Here is an 18,443-nt window from a genome sequence, read left to right on the forward strand (position 1 = left end):
AAAAATGAGAGGTGATCTTCTTAAAATATATAAGATTCTGAGGGGGCTAGATAGGGTACATGCTAGGAGGATGTGTCCTCTCGTCGGAGTGTCTAGAAGTAGGGCACACAGTTTATAAATGGGGGGTCTCCATTTAAGATGGAGGTGAGGAGGAATTTCTTTAAGGGGGTTGTTAGTCTTTAGAATTTCCTTCCACAGAGTCGCAAAGTCTGCATTCCCACCACAATTGCTGCTGTTCCCACTGTCCTGGAGACAACAACTTACACAAAAGAGATATTCTTCCTTCATCGTTACCCTGTTATTCCAGTGGGAAGCATTTTTACTTGAATTCCTTGGTTATGAACTTGGTGGCTACCCTGGCATTCTGTTCGACAGTCTCTTCCAACATCAACACTGCCAAAGTTTGCAGGTTAATTAGGTGTGCACTGCACTTGCCTGTGGCAAGTAGGGGACAAGCCCTGTTCTGGCTGCATTTCCGCAGCCCTTGACCCCTGATGGCTGAAACTCCAGCACCCACAAAAGGGTTGGAGTGGAGATTGATCTACAAAGCTATAAAAATATTAATTCTCCACATCTGGCCGGCTCTGGGTCAATGTCCGTGTGGAGTTTGGGTAGGTTTCACCCTACAACCCAAAGATGTGCAGGGTACGTGGATTGGCCTCGCTAAATTGCCCTTCAATTGGAAAAAATGAATCGGGTACTCTAAATTTTAAAAAAATTCTCCACTTCTGGAATAGCACGCACAGCTCCTTGTGAAGATCCATATATTTGTACTCCACTAACCTTCGGCTTCCACGGACACATGGGGTCCTCCTGGAGACCGAGGAGCAGGAACCGCTGGTATAGAGCGTCCCCACACCCACCCCTGTCCCCAGGTTGTCATTTGTCTTGCAAGGGGTAGACGGCGAGTACAGCTAAACCAAGGGCCCTGTGAAGTGAGTGAGATTTATGAGAGGGCGGATTTGGTTTCTGAGATTTTACAGAAGATTGTTAAGGAAATCTGAACTAATCAGAGTAGAACTACCACTACCTGCATTCCAATATACGTGTGAAAACTGGTGGAGTGAGTGAGTTTCCAGTTGTCAATGGCTGTTTGTTTACAAGCATGTCTATTTTTAACTGGTGGATATTGCAGATGAGTGTAAGTAAGGACAAGTGGCCACATTAATCACCCATTCCTGGTGCCCGAAGAAACTGTTTGTCGGTCTTCTTCAACTACAGCAGTATGTGCTGTAGGTGTTAGACCAGAAATATTAGGATTATAGCTCAGTAGGGCAGCACGGTGGTGCAGTGGTTGGCGCTGCTGCCTCATGGCGCCGAGGACCTGGGTTTGATCCCAGACCCGGGTCACTGTCCATGTGGAGTTTGCACATTCTCCCTGTGTCTGTGTGGGTTTCACCCCCACAAACCAAAAAGATGTGCAGGGTAGGTGGATTCGCCATGCTAAATTGCCCCTTCATCGGGAAAAAATGAATTGGGTGCTCTAAATTTATAAATTTTAAAAAAGGATTATAGCTCAGAAATAATAATAAAACATTACTATGCTGCTCAATCAGGAGGGTATGTGTTTTGATTGGAATCTTGCAGATAACACACTACCAATATTGCTGCTCAAATCTTTCCTGGTCTTAAAAGTTACAGGATATACCCAACAACACAATGATGTCCTGGGGCTGTGATGAATGGCCTTCAAGAACACAACATTCTTCCAAATGCCAGGCATGATTCCAGCCAGTGATAAGTTTTCCCTTGATCCCCATTAATCTCAGTTTTACGAGAGCTCCTTGATTCAAACTTGGCAGAATACTACCTTGAAGACTCTTATCCCTACTCTGGCATTCGGCTCTTATGTCCGTACGTGGTGATGAAGTCAGAAGCCAAGTGGTTTTGATGAAAGCTAAACTAAGTGAGAACGTGCAGGTTACTGCTTGCCGGGTGTCATTTGATGAAGCTTATTAATTGTTTCTTTCCTTTGCTGATGATTGGAGAAGGATAGAATGGTTACAGTACAGAAGGAGGCTATTCGGCCCCTCGTGTCCATGTCAGTTCTCTACAAGAGCCCCTCAGCTAGCCCCACCTTGCTGCTTTTTCCCCATAGGTCTACATTTTATTTTACATTCCGTTAATTATTCAATTCCCTTTTGAAAGCTGCAATTGAATCTGCCTCCACCACTTTAACACCTTTACGTAACATGCTTATCAGCTTTATTTCTTTCAGATTTGAAGGTTCGGTGGTTCTTAAAAAGAGCTCGAAGGGTGAAACTTTGCCAGATTAAATATGCTCTCTTTTGTGTTGACAAAACATACCTGGTCAATTCTGCACATTGTTAGGTTGATGCCTGGTAGGATTCTCTGGTTTCCGATGCCGAAATCGCATTCAGCCGGAGAATACCTGTTTACGACCAAATCGGGGGCGGTGCCGCTTTTGCGATGCGCCGCCCACTCCAAAGCGACGTGCGCCATATCGATGGCCTCAGGACGTTGCCTGTGGCCCACCCCCCGATGCTTCGCTCCGACCGGCCGAGTTCCCGATGGCGTCGGTCGCCAATGCTATCATCCGTTGGGAACTCGGCATGGCGGCTGTGGACTCAGTTCAGCGACACCACTGTCCGGGGCGGGCCGATCCGCGGGCAAGGGGGAATTTGTCAGGGGCTGGGGGCACTGTTGGGGGGTGGTCCGGGGCTCACGAGCCAGCCAACGCGGGGGCACTATTTCACAGGCCAGGTCCGTGAGCAGCCGGCGCCATGTTGCACAGTATGGCCGCTGCAGGCCTCCGCTGTGCGCATGCGCAGCCAAGGACTCGGCAGTTCCCCGGGCCCTATCGGCAGCTAGAGCCTGCTGCTCTACCCTGCCTTCCTGCTAGACACCAGCCAAACGGAGGATCGATGGCTGTTTTACGGCGAGTGGTCGTAAAACGCCACCATTCCCATGCCGGCGTGGGGTCATAGCCACAAAATTTGAGAATCAAGCCCTATGTTCTCCCACTGGAAGTGAATCACGTCCGGTTTGTGCTGGCGCTAGATGTGGCGCCCAGAAGCAGATCCCTCACAACCCAAAGATATGCAGGGTAGGTGAATTGGCCACACTAAATTGTCTCTTAATTGGGAAAAAAAAAGAATTGGGCACTCTAAATTTATTTTGTTTTTAGAAATGAATGGAGTGGGATCCACAAGTGGAAGCTGACCAGCCTGATGGAGGAAGTAAAAAAAGACCTGCAGAGAAGGAACACACTGTAGGCAGAACGGTAGCATGGTGGTTAGCATAAATGCTTCACAGCTCCAGGGTCCCAGGTTCGATTCCCGGCTGGGTCACTGTCTGTGCGAAGTCTGCACGTCCTCCCCGTGTGTGCGTGGGTTTCCTCCGGGTGCTCCGGTTTCCTCCCACAGTCCAAAGATGTGCGGGTTAGGTGGATTGGCCATGCTAAATTGCCCGTAGTGTCCTAAAAAGTAAGGTTGTTGGGTTACGGGTATAGGGTGGATACGTGGGTTTGAGTAGGGTGATCATTGCTCGGCACAACATCGAAGGCTGAAGGGCCTGTTCTGTGCTGTACTGTTCTATGTTCTATGTTCTACTCCCACTCTTCCTGGCAGGGAGGGTGCAAACGATCAAAATGAATGTACTGCCCAGGTTCATCTTCCTGTTTAGATCCATCCCGATCTACATCACCAAGGATTTTTTTCAACTCGCTAGACAATCTGATAATAATCATCATCTTTATTATTGTCACAAGTAGGTTTACATTAACACTGCTATGAAGTTACTGTGAAAAGCCCCTAGTCGTCACATTCCGGCGCCTGGTCGGGTACACAGAGGGAGAATTCAGAAAGTCCAATTCACCTAACAAGCAGTCTTTCAGGACTTGTGGAAGGAAACCGGAGCACCCGGAGGAAACCCACGCAGACACAGGGAGAACATGCAGACTCCACACAGACAGTGACCCCTTTCACCTTTTAAAAAAATATTCTACTCTTTTGACCAAAGTGAATAACCTCACACTTCCCCACTTTATACTCCATCCACATCTCTTTGCAGCCTCTCTTGTCCTCTTCCCGTGAAATGGGTGCAGCACAGAGGAAAGGCGTCAGATCCATGTTCCCTCTGCATGATCAATTCAACTTCTCCCAATCACCCACCTTTTCCCAATAGTCCTGCAAATGTTTTTTTCTCTTTAGGTACTTATCCAATTCCATTTTGAAAGCCACAATTAAAACCGCATCACTGAGGAACTTGATATTGTGCTTTTGGATGGTGACAGAGGACCAGCATGTAGATGAGGAATAGAAGAGAACGGTGGATAGATCTTTGGGAGACTCCAGGACCGGAATTCTCCTTTTGGGAGACTCAAGGGCGCAATCTACCCGAATAGGAGTAAAGTGCCAAAGTCCGTGAGATTAGCCGGGTGTGTCCCAGCATTCGTAGTGCTGCGAAACACCCCACTATCCAATGCCCATCTGGGTAGATTGGGGGCCTCAGTGGGAACCACGCGGCCGAGGACGCATTTAGCCTCATTTCCTGCACCGAGGAGCTCTGCTCGCTGGAGTTTCTCAGTGCAGTGAGAGATCGTACACCACTTTTGAATGGTATTCTGATCTCTCAAGCCCCCAGTGAGACCCCTGAATCCCCGGCTGAAGTCCCAATGCACTATAGGGGTGGCCCCCCCGCTTACACTCGTGCAGAGCACTCTCTGGCCGGATCACCACACAGAAAATGCCAGCTTGGCACCTTGGCAGTGCCAGCCTGGTGCCCTGCCAGTGCCCCTGCCAGTTGGTGGTGTCACCCAGGCACCTTGGCAGTGCCAGCCTGGTGCCCTGCCAGTGCCCCTGCCAGTTGGTGGTGTCACCCAGGCACCTTGGCAGTGCCAGCCTGGTGCCCTGCCAGTGCCCCTGCCAGTTGGTGGTGTCACCCAGGCACCTTGGCAGTGCCAACCTGGTGCCCTGGCAGTGCCCCTGCCAGTTGGTGGTGTCACCCAGGCACCTTGGCAGTGCCAACCTGGTGCCCTGGTGGTGGTGCCAGGTTGGCAATGCCAATCTGGTGCCCAGGTGGCAGCAGCAATGCTGGGGTACCACCCTTCCCAGAGGGAATGATTTGTGGGTCTTCAATCCCTTGGGAGATCCCCGCAAATGCCGTTTCATTTGGTCCTCATTTGTGGAAACCAGCACTGAACAATGTTTGCCCAAGGTCTCCCAAGGCGAGGGGCTTGGATCCCACTGCCTTGGGCAGATCTCAAACGCATATTACAGTGAGATGAGCTGTCTCACTCTAATATGCAGATTTTCCAGAAAGTGATCCTGCCCACAATGGCGGGATTCCCATCACAACGTCTCACAAGATTGCTTTAGATCTAGCGAGGCCTGGCTAGCCGAGTAGATGGCAGAAGTGGGATCTCCAGGTATATACCGGTCGTGTTGCTCTGCGCCGTGTTGATTTTCATGTGCAACGCAACCAGTAGAAAGTGTTGCCGCCGGGACTGAGGAGTGTGCAATTTGTGTTTCCGTTGGGGCCGCTTTTCAGGAAGTGGGTCAGGACATGCAAATTGGCCATCACTCTGCGGCACGATATCAAAGTAATTCCTGGCCCAGCGGGCATTGTTAGCGCTGGAGCCTGAGTTAGTGCCAAAGATCCTAACAGCTGGAGCAGTTTTTAAGTGCTCCACTTACCACACACTTGCTGCAGCAACGAAGCTGGCTCACAGAAGGCCTGCCCCCGAGTTTGGGAGTCTGGGGTAGATCCACAGCTGCATGACAGTGAGGAAAGGAGGGACAACCTCATCCCCAGGATGGGCCGCAGACTCCAGCCTACCCTCCTGAGTTCAGAGTTATTTCTCTGAAAATCAATAAATTTCTTTAAATTAATGGATTAGAGTGCAAGAATAAAGATGTCCAGTGAGAATTGTACAGAGTGAGAGCACCCGTTAAATACTATGTGCAGTTTTGGCCTCGTATTTAAGGAAGGATATATTTACACTGGAGGCAATGCAGCAAAGATTCACCAGATTGGACCCTGGGATGTAGGGTTGTCCTATGATAAGACGCATATATTCTCTGGCGTTCAGAAGAATGAGAGATGATGGCATTAAAACATAAACAATTCTGAAGGCGCTAGACAGGGTAGACACTCAGAGGTGGTTTCTGCCGGCTGGAGAAACTAGATCAAAGTCTGAGAACGGAGAAGTGGAGTTGAAGATCGGCCATGATCATACTGAATGTCAAAGCAGGCTTGATGGGCTGTATGGTCTATTTGCTGTGCACTTTTGCCACAGGTAGGCTGACATTAACACTGCAATGAAGTCACTGTGAAAAGCCCCTCGTCGCCACATTCCAGCGTCTGTTCGTGTATACAGAGAGAGAATTCAGAATGTCCAAATTACCTAACAGCGTCTTTCAGGACTTGTGGGAAGAAATCAGAGCACCCGGAGGAAACCCACGCAGACCCGGGAAGAACGTGCAGATTCCACACAAACAGTGACCCAAGCCGGGAATCAAACCTGGAACTATGAAGCAACAGTGTTACCCACTGTGCTACCTCTTGTGTGCTTGTATGATTCTAGATTCGCTGATGATACCCAACTTGTCTGAACTACCACCCCACTAAACCCTCCGTTGTTAATAATTTACCATTCATATGTCCATATAGTCTCATCCTGCAATCACACCCGACCCTATAAACTGCTCTGTGTCCACCATACACCACCACCCCACCAAGAAATCTCTACCTTGAGCATTCCGACAGTACTTGTTCATAAGGTGCAGCCTCTTTTGCAACATTCCCTGCCCAATGGGGAGCCAAGCTTGTTAATCTGGCTGCCTTGCAGATGGTGATCCTATTTTAAAAAAAAAGGTAATAATTGGCCGGGATTCTCCGACTCCACGCCGGGTCGAAGAATCCCCGGTGCCGCCCCGATGCCGGCTTACCAATTCTCCGGCGTCGCAGGATCGCCGCCACGCTGGTCGGGGACTGTTGAAAGCGGCCCCTCAGCAATTCTCCGGGCCCCGATGGGCCGAGAAGCCGCTGAGTTCGGCCGAGTCCCGCCGATGTGGGTTACTCGGGTACCACATGGCGGGACCTGGAAGGTGTGTCTGCGGGGGCTGTCCTGGAGGGGGAGCGGGGGGATCTGACCCCGGGGGGGGGGGAATCTCCAGGGTGGCCTGGCCCGCGATCGGGGCCTACAGATCGGCAGGCGGGCTGGTTCCGTGGGGGCCTATGTTCCTTCACGCCGGGCCCCTGTCGGGCTCCGCCATATTGCCGGGGGGGGCCGGCGTGGAGCCGGGAACCCACGCGCATGCGTGGAATCACGTCGACCGTTCTGCGCATGTGCGGAATCACGCCGGCTGTAGCGCACATGCATGAACTTGCGCCGGCTGGAGCTGTGGGGACCACTCCGGCGCCGACCTACCCCCCCCGAGGAAGGGGAGCATTACTGATTATTAGGGACCGTTGACGGCGGAGTGGTTGGCGCTGCTTTTCATGCCGGCATCAGAACTTGCCCGCGGGATTGGAGAATCCCGGCCAATATGTGGAATCAGTTATTATTGGCACCTTTAACTTTATTAGATTATTCTGTCATTTGGCTGTTGGTATTATCCTTGTACCATGGTTCATCTTTGATCTCACAAAATCTTATTTAATGGACGTTAACCATTTGCATTGACAATTTCTAGTCCTGCCTGGGTATGTAACTCCACTGCTGTAATATTGATTTATTCCATTAACCACCTGAGCAGCTAACAGACCTGTTGTGGTTTGATTAAATGTGATAACAATGGTTAGTGCCTTTCTAATAGGCTGATTTTTGGCTGGTTGATCAAACTATTGAGTAAGCACACTATATTTACCCAGAATAAACAAAGCACTTAAGCCCAAAAGCCGACAACTTTGGAATTGTTGATGCAAATGGATAATAGTTTTCACTTTTTGACTGAGGCTGTGTTGAACATGTCTGTTCTAAGTTGTGGGCACTGAACTGGGTTTCTTTGCTCCCTTGTGAGCAGAGTGACGTGTGTATGCTGCTGGACAGTCTGCAGGCATATTGGCTCCCCTTTGCTATACAGAACTCAAAAGTGCCGACATGCATGCCTGGCTCCTGTTTTAATTCACTGGGCAGTCTTAACCAGATGGCAGATACTTGAACCATATTTTCAAGGGCATCAGTTCCCGGTAACCCTTACTGTTTACGCCAAGGGTAGCATCTAACAGTAGGAGAGCTGAATAGCTGCAGGCAACTGTATGCCTGCCATGTGAAAACACGTTTCTTTGTTTTAATATGGTGGTACAATATGAACAAATCGTATTGATTTAGTTATTCCCTTATTAAAACAGCTTCACTCTGTGGCTGAAACTGCCCTCATTTCGTATTTAATCACTGCTCAATATTGAGCAGTCACTTTTACTGTTCCCTGTCGAATGTCCAGCGAGGATGGAATCAAACTCATCTGTGATGCCTTTTAGAGTCAAATAACCTGCCATCATTCAATTCAACAGCAACGACTTGCATTTATGTTGTGCGTTAAACAAAGAAAACGGTGGTTAGAACTGCTGCCTCACAGCGCCAGGAACCCAGGTTCAATTGCGGCCTTGGGTGACTATGTAGAGTTTGCACATTCTCCCGCGTCTGCGTGGGTTTCCTCAGGATGACTCCCACTTTCCAAAGATGTGTAGGTTAGGTGGGATTATGGGGATAGAGTGGGGGAATGGGCCGAGGTAGGGTGCTCTTTCGGATGGTCGTTGCAGACTTGGGCCGAATGGCCTCCCTCTGCACTGTGGGGAGTCTCTGATACCCTTTTACAGAGCTGTCAGGAAATACACGGAACCAAGAATGAAGAATTCGGAGGAATAATCTGATTAATGGGCTTGAAGTTGGTCTGAACAGGAGAAATTACTCTATACACAATATCTTTTTTAAAAAAAATTTTTTTTTTTAAATTAAGGGCAATTTAGTATGGCTAATTCACCTACCCTGCACATCTTTTTGTGTGTGAGGGTGAGACCCACGCAGACACGGGGAGAATCTATACACTATCCTTAATTGAGTGAAGTACCAAGGTGCTTATAGCAGTTGCAGTCAGCGCCATCAATCTTGGGGAAGCAAACTAGGTGAGATGAGAAAAATTATTTTGAATCTAACAAGGACAGGATAATTAAGGATGAATGAAGTAATTTACTCATCTTAATCAGCAAAAAGAAATCAAAGTGCCCCTGCAGTATCTAATTGGTTCTTAAATCATTCCAGGGTTTTTGTTTCCACTCCGCTATCCTGAAGTTTGTTGCAAGTGTTGATCGCTCTTTCTGTGAGGTCGATAGATTTTTGGGTAATAAGGGAATTAAGCAATAATGGAGGTAGCAGGAAGGTGGAGTTGGATTTTGTTAAATGAAGGACTGGTTTAAAAGAACCAAATGGTCTAATCAGGCTCCTATTTCTTTTGTTTATGAAGATGAACTTCCAGATATCAAAATGTGCCTTTTATTAATTTGAGGCTACATCCCCTTACTGTACTTTCACAGTATTGTTTAAAGTAATATATTAAATTTAGTACTGCTTAAAAACCTGCATTAAACATTTATTACCGTAAATGACAGCATGAAGTTGACCCAGTGTACAATACAACTCCATTTTTCCAGCCCCCAAAATCATATTTTTGCAAATATTTAGCAGCAAAGTTGACACACCCACCTTTTCAGTCATGATATTCTATACTCTTATTAAGTCGGGCTTAATTTTTTTCTCCTCACACATAGAATCCCTATGGTGCAGAAGGAGGCAATTTGGCTCAATGGGTCTGCACCGGCCCTCCTAAAAGAGCACCCTACCTAGGCTCATTGCCCCACACTATCTCTGTAACCCCACCTAACCTGAACATCTTTGGGCACAAAGGGGCAATTTTATCATGGTCAATTCATCTAACCTTCACGTCTTTGGGCACGAAGGGGCAATTTTACCATGGTCACTTCATCTAACCTGCACGTCTTTGGACTCTGCGAGGAAACCGGCCCATCCGGAGGAAACCCACGCAGAAACTGGGAGAACGTGCAGATTCCACACAGTCACTCAAGGCCGTAATTGAACCCGGGGTCACTGGCGCTGTGACGCAGCAGTGCTAACCATGGTACCGCCATCCTGTAGTGATCTCTGTATGTAGTAATACATGATCAGATTATGTTAAACTAGTACAGGCAACTGAACACTAGATGGCCATACTATCAGGACCTATATAAATGTTTTCCCGCTCTTTCCTAGAGGAATGTATGTCTGGATTTAGACAGTTCTGAGCTAGAGAGAAGAAGTTAATAGATATCAGTAATTATCTTTATCTTATTTAATAGTTTGATCTACAGTTATTTGTTTTTGAGTAAGCCTCAACCAATCGAAGTGCATGTTTGTCACCTCATCTCTAAAATTTCTTGGTGACAACGTATCAGCTCATGGTATCACACCTGACAACGACAGAATTAAAGCAATTAAAACAATGCAACAACCGAAAGATAAGAAGGCTGTTTTACGTTTTTAGGATTTGTGAACTTCCTGGGGAAATTCACATCAATCTTTCCACCAGTACTACTGCATTACGTCAGCTCATCAAGAAAAACACAGATTTCGAATGGAATCAGTGTCACAATGAAGAGTGGTTAGATTAGAAACAACAGCTGATCCAGGCTCCAAGCTTGACATTTTTGACCCGACTAAACCCGCTAAAATTTTGACTGATGCCAGTCAGAATGGCATTGGTGCCATTTTGCTACAACTGGACATCCATCACAACAACTGGGTTCCCATAGCCTATGCGTCAAGATCAATGACCTCAAATGAGTGTAGGTACGCTCAGATCGAGAAAGAGTGTCTTGGACTTGTTACTGGAATAACCAAATTTCATGAATATGTGTACGGCTTACCAAAATTTACTGTGGAAACAGACCATCGTCCACTTGTCAACATTATTGATAAGAATCTTAATGATATGACACCCAGAGTACAACGACTTATGATGAAACTGCGTAGATATGATTTTAACCTTGTCTATACTCCAGGTAAAGAGTTGATCATAGCTGACACTCTGTCCAGATCAATTGACACAGAGATTACACCAACAGAATCAATAAATGACCTTGATGTTCATCTACAATTGTTTAAAGAATTACTTCCTGTGTTCGATCACAAACTTCAACAAATACGTGAGGAGACACAGAAGGATGCCACTTTGACCAGGGTAATCCACCACTTGCAGAATGGATGGTCAAAAAGTCATTGACAACAATACCACAGTACACAGTCTGAACTGACAATATTAGATAGTATTCTACTGCGACGTGACAGAATCGTCATTCCAGTGAAGTCAGAGGCATAGAGAAATGTAAACGCAGAGCCAGGCAATCGATTTATTGGCCAGGTATTAATCAAGATATCACAGACATGATTACTCCCTGTTCCATCTGTCAGAAACACCAAAGTCAACAGTGCAAAGAAAAATTACAGCAACATGATATTACCAGCATCTTTCATTCATATGGCAGAGATTACATTTTAGTCATTGACTATTATTCAAATTTTCCAGACGTCACAAAACTGAATGATCTCACATCCACCATTGTTATTAAGGCATGCAAAGACATCTTTTCTAGATATGGTATACCTCAAACCATAATGTCTGATAATGGTCCGTGTTTTAACAGTTGGGAATGGACTGAATTTTCCACGACATACAATTTCAGACATATCACCTCAAGCCCTCATTTCCCGCAATCTAACGGAAAGATTCAGAAAGGCGTTCATATAATTAAGCAGGTATTAAGTAAAATCAGAGACTCACAATCACAATCTGACTTCTACTTGGCTTTGTTAACTGACAGATCATCACCTCTGACCACAGGATTATCTCCAGCGCAGATGTTGTTTAACAGGAACATCAGAGTAACACTGCCTCAGCTAAATATTCTGGATCCTGATCAACATGATGCTGGGAAAAAAATGCATCATCAACGTCAGAAACAGTTCTATGATCAATCATCAACATGCCAAGAATCTGAAACCTCTTGAAGTAGATGATAATGTTCGCATCAGACTTTCTGAAGCAGGTTGGTCAGACACTGCTCTAGTTCTTAGACATGTTACACCTAGATAATATCTGGTAAAAACATCAGATGATGTGTCAGTCAGAAGAAATCGTCGTGACCTTCAAGTTGAGGTTCACACATCAGTTTTTTCTGATCTTGATTTACATTAATCTGTTTTAAGAAATGTTGAACAACAAGAACATTCTGCTTCATCACTGAGCAAGAACATTAAAACTTGTTCCTTACCAATGAAGACCTACAAGGAGGAGAAGGAAGCCAAATTAACTTAATCTATGACCTTTAACATAATGCTAGTGTTTGCTGTACTGTGTACACCACTGCATTTCTCATGTAAATTTTCTTATGTATACACCAGAAGGGCAGCACGGTGGCCTAGTGGTTAGCACAACCGCCTCACGGCGCTGAGGTCCCAGGTTCGAATCCCGGCCCTGGGTCACTGTCTGTGTGGAGTTTGCACATTCTCCCCGTGTCTGTGTGGGTTTCGCCCCCACAACCCAAAAATGTGCAGAGTAGGTGGATTGGCTACACTAAATTGCCCCTTAATTGGAAAAAATAATTGGGTAATCTAAATTTAAAAAAAAAATGTATACACCAGAAAATGTTAAAAAAGGGGAGGGGGATGTAGTGATCTCTATGTAGTAATACATGATCAGACTATGTTAAGCTAGTACAGGCACACTATCAGGATATATATAAATGTTTTCCAGCTCTTTCCTAGAGGAGTGTGTGTCTGGAGTGCAGAGAGTACAGAGCTAGAGAGAAGAAGTTAATAGATATCAGTAATTATCTTTATCTTATTTAATAGTTTGATCTACAGTTATTTGTTTGTTTACTAGTTTAGTATTAAGTAAAAAGAACTCATGAGATTATTTTATATTACTCATTAAATTACTTTTATCATCACTGGAAGACTACGTCTATATTTCAACAACTCAGCTAGATAAAAAGAGTAATATATAAATTACAACATTGTAATATAACACGTCCCACATGTTTCCTTACTGGGACCTGGTAACTGGGCATACGGGCCGTGTACGGATGTTCAAGACACACCAATTCTTTGCATCAGAAGCTGTTGATATTTCAAAATGATGACACTGGCATTTCATTTCTATAATTGGCGTATAAGTTGACCCTAATTTTTTTTGGAGGGATTATTCAAGGCTTCACAGGTCGGCATATATGCCAACACCTGTGATACTTGCTAGAATGCATGGATTCCAAATGGCTATATGGAATTTCCTGAGTGTTTCAGGGCAGCCTGTGTTGAAATATTCTAAAAATAAAATCTCTCTGGAAACTGTGATAATTCCCTTTTAATTTGTAGTTGGACTTTTTTCATTTACATGGAAAACTGAAAGGTGCCTCTGAAAAAGCATTCCTTGCACTATATATTTGAAAATAGTTAACATTTGTGTAGATCTGACTCCCGTAATGTGTACTATATGTGTTCACGCCTTCACTCCTCAACCTTTCAGTCCCTGCCAATCATAGGACCTTAGGTCTGAGTTGAAGAATTAAACTGGTGTGTACTTTAAAAAAAATAAACAGCTTCCAGGTGTCGGTTTTGGCTCACTGACAGCAGACTTGCCTTAGAGTCAGAAGGGCAATGGACTCCAGGCCCCGCTCCGGGACTCCAATCCAGCACATCTTCCTGTATCATGTCTCGGCAACCCCTTCTTATCTTCAAACTCCCTCCAGGGCAAGAGGCATTCCCAGAGGAATGCCCAACTTCCCAGTAAGGCGAGTTTAAATTGAAAATGGGGACCCTGTCAGCGGTAGATGACGCTAAAAGAAGTTAAGACAATACAAAAATGAAAATATTAAGCACAAAATAGCCAAACAAATTACAAACAAAACAAAACGTCAACAATCTCTTGTGTTAACTCCCAATGAAGCTGAATGAGAGTTACTAAATGTGGCCACACAATATGGTCCTTTTACACTGTAACCATTTTTTAACCATGCTGAGCTTGTCAAGTGTCAACTAAAGATTTCCCAAACATAATTTTAGGACCTGTGCACGTCAGCAAGCCCCTTTAGTCCAGAATACAATACATAAAATGCCAGGCAGGGCATGCTCTATGTTGGGGGCAATTACTCTTACTCATGTTTCTGCCCTCTTCCCCATACTTTAGGTGTGCTCATGTATCATCAGCACAAAGCAATGGAATATTTCCCTTGCAGAAATGCTACATTTACAAATGTATTTGTGGTGATTTTGTTCTTATTGATTAGGTAAGAGCTCATTTGATTAAAGATCTCGAATATGTAAATCCTGAGACAATGGTGTGTGGCTTGAGTTGCTGCACTAGGCAATTTGGAACGGTATGAATGCTTCGGGGAGTCAGAGACTTGTCAAGGAGTGTGCTGGGCTGTTACTGGAGTTGCCCTCACAACTACTGCTATGTTAACAGTTTTATCAGCAGATCAGATAGATCTGTCGCCACTTCCAAAAGCACTGTAGTGTTAGGGGGAACTGCTCTCAGTGAATGTGTTATGAATGTTAGAAGTAGGACTAATGTGCTTCTGTTTACCTATTGTGAAGTTTCCTTGGGACGTGGGGGTTGAGGCTGCGGTGGGGGAAGGGAGTCCCTTGGGATTACAGGGAGTTGTGTTAAATAACAGCTTAACTATCGGAGGGGGGGGGGGAGTAAAAATTCACTCTCCCCTCTACTCCAGTACCTCCCCTTCCCCTCATTTATAGCAGTCTCCTCTTTCACACGCTCTCAGGTTACTGGTGCTTAGAGTCTTAAAAACTAAAGTTTTTATGTCCTTGTCCCAGCCTCCTGCGTTTAAGAGCCACCCAGCTCCAGTGATTGGATTGAGTAGGCTGTCTTGTGCTGAGTGGTTGAGGACGTGTTTCAACAGATGGTTGGGGTTAGTGTGTGTCATCACATCTGAGTGGGGGTTAGAGAGGAAAGGCTGTACAGTAGGAACTGTGTGGTCCTGTGAGAGTACACTGCGTGTGGAAAGCAGATCCTTTCAAGAAGATCTCTTGGGCAAAAAGGAATACAATCTCTCAGGTACAGGATTTTGTTTTCAGACAGGAAGTTTTGAAGTGATTAGACTAACTGCCACAAAACTATTTCTCTTTTCTATCAGCTTTTATTGTAAAACTAGAAAATTATAAGTATGTTGCTTGATGTTCCTGCATTAAAGGTAAATTTGTTTTTGTTTGCCCTTTTAAGATTTGAAATAGTGAGATCCGTGATTGTCAGAATGTCTGTGAGGGGCAGGGTTGCTTAAGCTGATGTGGGAAAGTACCAGCTCAGGAGGTTAGGAGCCTCCGTCTTCAATCAGCCTTTACTTGTTTCCACTGATACCACTTTTGAGAATCACAAAGGCAGCAATATGCACTCCTGATTGAACTGCAGCAAGCAGAGTCTGCTGGAGTCACTGACACTTGCAGTTTTCCATGCGTTTGCACATCGTCATTGGTAAATTATCAGACATTTTAAAAAGTTTCTTTGTATTTTTGGAAATAATTTAATTGTCTGCCAAAAGTGCAAAAGCATCTTTGAAAGTGCCATTTTATATATTTTAATGTTTTGAATATTTAAAGAAGTGCTGATTACTGATTATAGTTTACAAATATTGGTGTGATCTCTCCAACTAGAGAATGTAATAATTATAGCAACATGCTCGATGTTTTTAATTGTGATTACTGTGCAAAAGATACATTTGGGTGCAAGTTTTAATTTTTTTTAACTCTTTGAGTACTAATGGGAATTGTTCTTAAATTCCATCAGTTACAAGAAAGAGTTTTGTCAGATAAAGTTTCAGATTGGTACGAATATCAACTGCATTCTATATTTTAAAAACTTTTTTGTTTGGCCAGTGTTCTAGGACAGCACAGCACAGTGGCTATCCCTGCTGCATCACAGCTCCAGGGACCCGGGTTCAATTCGGGCCCCGGGTGACTGTGTGGAGTTTGTATTTTCTTCCCTTGTCTGCGTGGGTTTCCTCCCACAGTCCAAAGATGTGCAGTGCATTTTGAACACACCTTTCACCTCAGGAATATAGATCTAAGGGCAGCCTATTTAGTTATAAAGTAAGGCTTGTGTGTGTCTGTTCTTCTGCACCAAATATCCGTGCATTTTTGTGGACAGATATCTGTTTCTCTGTCTCGTGTGCACTACCTGGCAGCAGGTTTGCGAAAATCAAATGATAAAGGAGGTTTTATTAGTTGCACACCTGTGGATTTACTGTGCAGTTGCCTGTGCTGCATCACAATTTTAATGGACTAGCAATACTAGTCTCACAGCAAGAGAGAAAAACTTCCACATGTCTTCAGCACCGAATAGTGTGAAAGACAGTGTTTGAAATAATAATAAAACAACAAGGAAGAAGTGGAAGAAAGTCCCCTCAATGAAAAGTGCAGGCATTTCCAACACTCCAGCCCTACATTAAAGGTGCTTTTGTTTTGTCTCTGGGCTTTCGAGCACAGGTCTCTCCAAACTGACAAGCGAAATGTAAATTGCCATAACTCGCTCCCACCAACACTGTGGAAGGCCGACTATAGTTTTCCTGGCATGTGCCAGAAATGTTACATTTGAGTTGCATTTGGCTGCACAAGGCCCTCACTACAGGAATCTGTCATCACTCATGCGGGTCCCATGTAATATAAAAATACCATTAAATTTCTTGAGGCTTCACCTCTATGCACCATGAATTCTGTACAGCCGCATTGATATCCTTCAAGTTAACAGCAGAAGACGCAATGCTGTGTCACCAGACATATTTAATGTATGGCTACCAATGCATCATAGAAAGCAAATAACATTTCAGCCAGTAGACTCAATCTATTTTTATACTTTTCTCAATGCTTCTATTGCTTAACCATCAGTGATAGATCTGAAGCTATCGGTACTCTTTGATGAAGTTCTAAATGCTCTCTCCAAACGTAATTTGCAAGGACAGAATCAACAAATGCTTTACAAGGAAGGCTCGATGGTGCAGTGGTTAGCACTGCTGCCTCATGGCACCGAGGACCTAGGTTTGATCACTGTTCTGGGTCACTGTCCGTGCGAAGTTTGCAGATTCTCCACATGTCTGCGTGGGTCTCGCCCCCACATCCCAAAGATGTGCAGAGTAGGTGGATTGGCCACGCAAAATTGCCCTTTATTTGGGAAAAAAATGCTTTTCCATGTTTGCAACACTAATGGAGAATTGTGGACATTTCACATTTAGAGTACCCAATTCATTTTTTCCAATTAAGGGGCAATTTAGCGTGGTCAATCCACCTAGCCTGCACAACTTTGGGTTGTGGGGGTGAAACCCAATCAAACACTGGGAGAATGTGCAAACTCCAAACTGACAGTGACCCAGAGCCGGGATCGAACCTGGGACTTCGGGGCCGTGAGGCAGCAGGGCTAACTCACTGCGCCAACGTGCTGCCCTCCACCCACGCATTTTACTAAAGTGTTCCTGACAGCAATTATGTATTGGCCGCCTTCCACCTGACGCAGAGTGTATGGAACGGAAATCATTATATTTACCTTTCGTTCGGTAGCTCTGTTGTTTCTAGTATAGCCTTGATAATGCAATTTAAACAGTCCAACCTTCCACCTAATCTGCTACTGTCACCTTCAAGTTTAGCAAATTAGTCTGGGTCAGTTTTGGGGCCCAGCTTTGCCACAACACAATCAGAAGGTGCCTGAACCGAGAATCTTGTGGTTGGATAGATGTTGGTTCTTGCACTTAATTAACATACTCGCCGCAAGGTGGTGACTAAAGACATCAATATCAGGCAGTTACATAGCCTATAGCAGTCCCCGTGTTAGTCCTGGGAGGGGAATTGAAATGAGCTACAGGTGGGGAGGTGACTGCGACTCCTGTGGTGTCGCACAGCACCCCTTTTCCTCCTGGCTCCAAGATGGCCGTTTTAAAATGTGGGTGTGTGGCAGTGGCGGCCAGCAGCAGTTCATGCGTGTGAATGCTCTCCCGAGAAACAAGGTATTTTAACATTTGTTAAATATTGTATTGTAAGATCATCTTTTGGTGGCAGCCTAAAGTGGTCTCCTTTAGGACAATATGTAGACCTGAATTTGCTGAACACATCTGGCACTGGCTTTCTGCTTGTAAAAACCCACATGAAGTTATGGAATTTCTAGGTCTTAAGATCTCAGGCACCACGGTGCAGTGGTTAGCACTGCAGTCTCACAGCCCCGAGATCTCAGGTTCGATCGTGGCTCTGGGTCACTGTCCATGTGGAGTTTGCACATTCTCCCCGTGTTTGCGTAGGTTTTGCCCCCACAACCCAAAAATGTGCAGGGTAGGTGGATTGGCCACGTTAAATTTCCCCTTAATTGGAAAAAATGAATTGGGTATGCTAATTTATTTTGAAAAAAGACCTCATTCTCTGTAACTTTGTACTC

At 45.1% G+C, this 18,443-nt stretch overlaps 1 protein-coding gene across 14 annotated transcripts in view; it reads left to right on the top strand.

The window, feature by feature from the left end:
• Nucleotides 1-18,443, top strand: part of LOC119972600 (extracellular sulfatase Sulf-1-like) — a 690,773-nt gene that overhangs the window by 220,257 nt on the left and 452,073 nt on the right. For 6 of the 14 annotated variants that reach the window (XM_038809549.1, XM_038809545.1, XM_038809558.1 and 3 more), the window contains exon 1: nt 14,963-15,089. The exons of 3 other annotated variants lie outside the window; for them this stretch is intronic. The gene's annotated coding sequence lies outside the window, so the exon portion shown is untranslated. Of the gene's footprint in view, nt 1-14,959; nt 15,090-18,443 lie in introns of those variants that run through there. 5 more of the 14 variants (XM_038809547.1, XM_038809565.1, XM_038809560.1 and 2 more) reach the window with 3 other exon arrangements.

The sequence above is a fragment of the Scyliorhinus canicula genome, chromosome 10, assembly GCF_902713615.1.
Source record: "Scyliorhinus canicula chromosome 10, sScyCan1.1, whole genome shotgun sequence".
Classification (NCBI taxonomy): domain Eukaryota; kingdom Metazoa; phylum Chordata; class Chondrichthyes; order Carcharhiniformes; family Scyliorhinidae; genus Scyliorhinus; species Scyliorhinus canicula.